The sequence below is a fragment of the Sapajus apella genome, unplaced genomic scaffold, assembly GCF_009761245.1.
Source record: "Sapajus apella isolate SASKATOON/1434 unplaced genomic scaffold, GSC_monkey_1.0 scaffold31, whole genome shotgun sequence".
In the NCBI taxonomy this organism is placed as follows: Eukaryota; Metazoa; Chordata; class Mammalia; order Primates; family Cebidae; genus Sapajus; species Sapajus apella.
The window spans coordinates 5722385-5728945 of record NW_022436971.1 but is presented as its reverse complement, the minus strand read 5'-3'; the positions used below and the strand labels follow the sequence as shown (position 1 = coordinate 5728945).

The window sequence follows — 6561 nt, the reverse complement described above, 5'->3', positions numbered from 1 at the left end:
GACCAGCCTGGCCAACATGGCAAAACCCTGTCTCTACTAAAAAATACAAAAATTAGCTAGGCAAGATGGCACATGCCTGTAATCCCAGCTACCTGGGAGGCTGAGACAGGAATCTGGGAGGCAGAGGTTGCATTGAGCCTAATACACGCCACTGTACTCCAGCCTGGGGAACAGAGCAAGACAGTCTCAAAAAAACAACAACAACAAAAGAGTTCTGCTGGGCATGATAGCGCTTGCCTGTAGTCTCAGCTACTCTGGAGGCTGAGGCAGGAGGATCAGTTGACCCCAGGAATTCTGGGCTGTAGTGCATTATGCCAGTTGGGTGTACACACTAAGTTCAGCATCAATATGGTGACCTCTAGGGAGCAGGGGACCACCAGGTTGCCTAAGGAGGGGTGAACCGGCCCAGGTTGGAAACGGAGCAGGTCGGAACTCCCGTCCTGTTCAGTAGTGGGATTGCACCTGCTCTGGGTATGCTGCCCAGGCTGGATCCTGCTACTCTGACTGTGTTGCCCAGGCTGGAGTGCCGTGGGATTCAGGCTTTGCTTCATTCAGTGGAGTCACTGCACTCCAGCCTGGACAACATAGTGAGACCTCATCTAAAAAAAAAGAGTTCTTATCTTTTAAAGATAGATGATAGATAGATAGATAACAGATAGATAGATAGATAGATAGATAGATAGATAGATAGATAGATAGACCTAGTGCTCATTCTGGCAGCACATATACCAAAATTGGAATGATACAGAGATTAGCATGGCCCCTGCACAAAGGATCACATGCAAATTTGTGAAGCATCAAGTTTTTTTTTTGTGTGTGTGTGTGGTTGAGGCTTTACTTGGATCAGGTAGGCCTAAGGCAAGGATCAGGTAGGCCCACCGCCTGGCCTTCAAGGCACTGCTTGTTGCCCCAGACAGCCATCTTCGTGAACACAGGTCTTGGGAAGAAGTGGCTGGACTTCATGTAGGCAGAGATCTTCTCCAAGCCCTCAAATCGGGAGATGACGTCCTTCAGGTTTGGGAAGGCGTCCAAGCAGGTGGGCTCAAATACTTGGTTTCCCTCAAGGACATCATAAGCGATGAAATCCACAAAGGTGATCTTGCCCCCAAGAAACCATGGCTGCTTCCCCAGAAACTGTGAGTAGAGCTTCAGTATTTCAGGAAGTCCCTCCAGGTATTCTGGCTTCAGTCTCTCAAAATCTGGACCGTAGCAGAGTCTGGCCAGCTGCATGCAGTTGCCCATAAGCCGATTCTCCAAAATGTCTTCCCAAATCTTTTCCTTTTCCGTCTCCCCACACAGGTCATGCTTGCGGGCAATGTAGCACGGGATGGTGCTGCTCTGGGTGATCTTGTGAGCCCCATCAATCAAGCAGGGCAGATTGGGAAGTCCAGGCCCAGCATGAATTTTTCATTCGGCAACTGGCTTCTGTCATAGTCAGGAGCGTCCCCCATCGTGTACATCTTTTCCTCGTAGCTTGAGTCTATGTATTCCAGGAGCAGGCGGATGGCGTGGGCCAGCCCGCGGATGTCCCAGGACCCCAGTATCATAGGCATGGTGCTGGTTGCTGTGAAGTCTGCCAACGGGCAGCATTCCATATTTTATGATAAATGTTTGAGAGATGAATATGCCAATTACCCTGATTTGATCACTACGCATTGTATACCCATCAATATCACTATGTACCCCATAAATATGTACAATTATTATGTACCAACTAAGAAATCTAAAAACACAGCTAGACACAGATATTTATAGATGAATATTGTCTAGAATTTGCATCAAACCAATGTAGCAAGGGGAAGTGATGGCAGGAAATGAGTAGGAGTGGATATGAAATAAAATTGGTCGAGTTGACAATTATGGAGGTTTAGTGGTGGACACATGGGGCGGTGGGGGGTTGATGAAACTAGTCTCTCTATTTTTATATTTAGTTAACATTTTTGGGTATGTGAAGTGTCCCAGAAAAGAAGAAAGTGTCCCAGAGTGGACAATAAATATGGTCACTCTAGTTCCATGGTTCTCAACCCAGAGAGATTTTGCCCCTAGGGGACAGCTGGCAAGGTATGGTGGCCTTTTTGGTCATCGCAAGTTGGCGGCGGAGTCGGGGTTTGCTGCTATTATCTACTATATAAACGCCAAGTATTGGCTTTACTGGCTTTCACTGCTAAAGGCTGCAATGCTCAGGCTGCCCCCCACAACAAATTCTCTGGCTCAAAATATCAATAGCACCAAGGGTTATGCCCTGGGTTAGTGTAATGTCTGTGACTTTAAAGCTCCACTGTATGAACAGAAGAGATAGTGTGTTTGTGTGTGAGCTCATTGTAACGTATTCTCTAGGGATGATGAGTTAACACTTAAAGTAAACTGACACCCTAGAAGTGGCTAGCAAGGGCTTCAAATACAGTTATTTAAATCTCCTCCCCAAAATTCATTAACTAGCATAAACAATGTCCAGATAATTTGTTGTTGGTGAGGTGGGTGATATTCAAGAACTATATTTGGCTGGAAAGATGGTTTAGGCACCTATGTCTTTGCTTAAATAAGACAGAAGAATCTAGCAAACCTGGGTGTCTGACACCCAGGGACTGGTAGCTCTAGGTCTATTCCTATTTGATTCTGAGTCCCCTCTTGGCCTCGACAACTCTGGTAGAAGGCTCTGTCTCCTGGCTCAACCAGAAGCTCGGCTGGTCCGACTGACAGAGCTTTGCTGTATCTTTGAGCTCCTGGACTTGCCACGTGAGTGCTTATCAGCATGCCTAGGGATAGAGAAGGGGGATGCCCCAAGTTTCGTGGAGGAGGCCAAATGACTATTTTTGTGACTATTTGCTGATAAAAGTATGTCTTTGTGGCAGAATATGGTCTGAAATTTGCTTTCATTGTAACATATCTCATTGTGGCAAGGGTATGGGTCCAAAGACCCTTTCCCACCTTATCTTTCGGGATTAGGAGACACTAATGTTTACCCTAAGAACCTGATCATCATTGAATGGCCACGTTGGCTGAGATCAGGAAGATGATAATGGTTGCGTGTGTGTAGAGTACAAATTGAAGAAGATATTAGAACTTTCACTTCCTCCATAATCTGTGTATCTTCCAGGAACACCGCATACCTCCCTAACACCACCACCATGTGTCATTGAGCAGCTAGACTGGCTGAGATAGAGAAGATAATACTGGAGGTGTGCGTAGAGGACAGATTGGAGAGGAGATGACAACTTTTTCGCCATCTTTAGCATTTCTCATATCTTCCAAACACCTGTCTGGCACCAATGCCATGTATCGCACACACTTTTCCTGCCCCACCAGAGTCTCACCTATGTCCCCCGACACCTATATCTGTGGCTTCAACCATGGCCAGGGAGTGTCTCCTTGGGCCCGAGGCTTCTCAGGTGTGTCAGCAAGCAGGTAGGAGAGTCCCTGATTCCGTCTGACCTCAGGGGCTGGAATGCATCATGGTGGCCACGATTGGCTTCAGCGCCTTTTGTCTACACCCAGGCATGTCTTCCATCTCCAGCAGGAGCCAGGCAGGAGCAGACTGCCTCTGCATCCTAGAAAGCCAGGGTCCTCCTTGGTCACAGCTGTGGCCATGCAGGTAGTGACAGGAGGACTGTCCTTGGAAGGTGGGAGTGGCTGGGAGGGCCACACAGGGGGCCTCATTTTCAGTCACCAACAGCTCTGAGAAGTGAGCTTCTCAGAGGATATTCTGAGAGCCTGTTTGCATGAGAAGGCAGGAGGCACTGAGCATTAGAGCGAGGACATGTGTGGGTGGGAATCCCCCAGAAAGAAGGCTGGCATGCCCTTAAGGCAGGGAGAGGTTCCCAGGGCTGCCGTGAGATGGCCGTTGCCAATTTCACTGTTCTGAGAAGGAACATTGCTGCCCTAGTCAGCCCCCAGTACACATTCATGCACACACAGATACAGAGAAACACACACACTCGAACATACACACATGCGTGCATACACACACGTACACACACACAGGTCCCTGAGCCGCATTCCTTGGCTTCAAGGTCCTTTCTTTCACAAGGTCTCAGATTGCACGTCTGACATGGATTTTTTTCCCAGCTGCCTGTCCCATGGTGTGCAGGCTCCCACGGGGCCCCACAAGTGCCCCACAGGCCCCGGGGCAAGCTGCCTGATGCGAGGAACTCTCCCTCAAGGCACAGCTCTGAAGTAGGCCCAAGAGGCTCTTTCCAGGAGACGAGTGCTCCTCCACCAGGGTCCTTAACAGGAGTCTGGCACCTGTCTCTATGGCCGTCTCTACTCAGTCCCAGCTAGGAGCAGCACCGTGGGGAAGTCTGGGGTAGGAGGGAGGAGGGGATTCTAGGCCTCTGATCTCTGCAGCTTGCCCTTACCCAAACCATGCCAAATGTACACACACTGAAAAAAATAACAAAAATCAAAGCCAGAGTGCTGCTTCAAGGCCCCTTTCCCACCAGCTGCCTCCTAGACCCTGCCTCTCTGCGGGTCCTGGAGCCGCCTATGTCTCAGGCATGGTGGTGCTGGGCTTTTGCTAGGCAGTGCACAGCTCATGCTTTCTCCTCATCCAACAGGGGCTCTCTGGGCCCAGGGACTGGGCTGGGCATTGTTGATCTCTGTCTTTCTCACGGCAAACTCAGCCCAGAGCCTCCTTGACGCCCCCCTACCCCCCAAGCTCAGAGGATGTCAATGAGCATGGGCAGAATTTAATTGCCTGGCAAGTTCAGATCTGCATCTTTCATCTGCAAGCCTGGCAGGGGTGGGCAATGGGGAGAACACAGCATTTGGGTGCAGATGGACCCCGGCTTGAAACCTGGCTGTGTCATTTCTACCTTGTGACCTTCAGCAGCTGCTTCACACATGACAGCCCTCCCCACCCCTCTCCTGAGCCCACGTGTTCTCATCTGAGAAGTGGGGAAAGTTGTACCTAATTCACAAGAGAACATGTGGGTGTACAAAAAGCCCGGCCCATCCCCTGCGGGCCACTCCTCTTCCTTTTGGGGATGAGCTGGGCACAGTGCTGAGTGTTTCAGTCTCAGTCCCGGGCACTGGGGTTTCTTTGTCGTGAGCCTAGTAAGCACTTTATATATATCCTAATCCTATGAGGACGACACCATCATCCTTATCAACACCTTTGTACAGCCCAGGAAACTGAGGCACAGAGAGATTATGAAATTCAACCAAGTTCACACGGCCCGTAAGTGACGGGGCTGTGGTTTGACCCAAGGCATTTGGTTTCTGCGGCCTGCCTTCATAGCTATGCCACTAAACTACTGGGAGTTTGCCCCAAGACAGGAAACCTACAAAGAGATGTTCTTTGAGTCCATCAAAAATATTTACTGAGTTCCTCCGAAGGAATTAGGAGAGGGGTCTCAGCCTCACTGCAGGCTGCTCCCTGTGGGGTCTTGGGGAATGGCTCCGGCTCCGGCCCCGGGCCTGCTGGCTGAGCTCTGCTGAGACCTGGGAGGCGGCCCTGCCCTGTCACGTCTCCCTCCACAGCCCACTTGCCTGCAAGGGTGTTTGAACAATGATTAACCAGCAGCGGGCAGGCCAGTGCAGGCCGGGCTGGGCATGGCGGGTGAGCTCACCCCTTGCACAATGGTGGCCGCACCCGCCTCCTGCACCCACCACCCGGCTCAGAGGCCAGCCCAGTGGGGCAGGACCAGGCGGGCTCCCAGAAGCAAGGGGCATGACGCTGGGGGGAAATAAGGGACAGCCTTGCCAGATGTGGAGCTGTGACTACAATCACATGTGATGCCACCCCCAACCTCCAGCCCATGCTGACTCTAGGCCCTCTTGCCAGGCATCCATTGCTGGGCTGAGACCACCCTCGAGGGAGATGTTCCTAAAATGGTGTCACCTGAGGCACGCTGCTCCAGCCACAGAGCATCCAACTCCAGACTGGACTGGAGGACGCAGGAGGATCTGCCCACCCCAGGCCCAGGACAGACAGGGAGCCACGCCTCGGGCTCCTCCTCCCCTTTCTCCATGAACCCTCTGAGCCTTGTGGAGTCTGATCTCTGGCCCTGGCTGCTCAGGGAAGCACAGGCATGTGCCCAAGCCCACACCGGCCCCCAGCCCGTTCCCTGGGACTGTCTGGGGTCTTGAGCGCCAGAGCTTACACGGTGGTGGTGGTGTGGTGGTGGAGAACTTGCAGCTCACCCAGAGCCCAATCTGCTTCCAGATTGGCCCACGTTGCCACACCTGTCCACCCCAGCCTTGCCCGAGGCTCCAGCCTCTTATTTGCTTGTTGAGTGGAGCACTAAAGTCCTTTGTCCTAAATAAACTGTATGTTCATTTCAGGCCCGGCTTCACTGCCTGAGAAGCTAGGAAGACTGAAGAAGGTTGGGACGTGCGTATGGGGTTTGAGGGGGCGGCACTACGGGTGGGGGTGGGGTGGGGAGGGTAAAAGATAATTTTCTGTGAGGGTGGGGGGGTGGAGGGGCCGCAGGGTGGACAGTAGGCCTTTACCCCACTCCCACACCCCCTCCTCAGGGTTCCAGAAAGTCTGAACCCTGCTGGTCTGATGAGGGCTGCCAGATGATCTGAGGGCTCAGTTGGCCTTGCTAGGTGCCCCCCACA

The 6561-nt window shown here is 51.8% G+C and overlaps 1 non-coding gene and 1 pseudogene across 2 annotated transcripts; one reads left to right on the top strand and one right to left on the bottom strand.

Moving 5' to 3' along the window:
* The first annotated feature begins 704 nt into the window (after nucleotides 1-704).
* Nucleotides 705-809, top strand: LOC116562147. Its single transcript, XR_004273798.1, has one exon. It is a non-coding gene; the product is annotated as a U6 spliceosomal RNA (small nuclear RNA).
* Nucleotides 810-819: 10 nt separating this feature from the next.
* On the bottom strand, nucleotides 820-1583 carry LOC116561979 (annotated as a pseudogene). Its single transcript, XR_004273693.1, has one exon. The product of XR_004273693.1 is annotated as a glutathione S-transferase Mu 2 pseudogene (transcript).
* Nucleotides 1584-6561: the final 4978 nt, after the last annotated feature.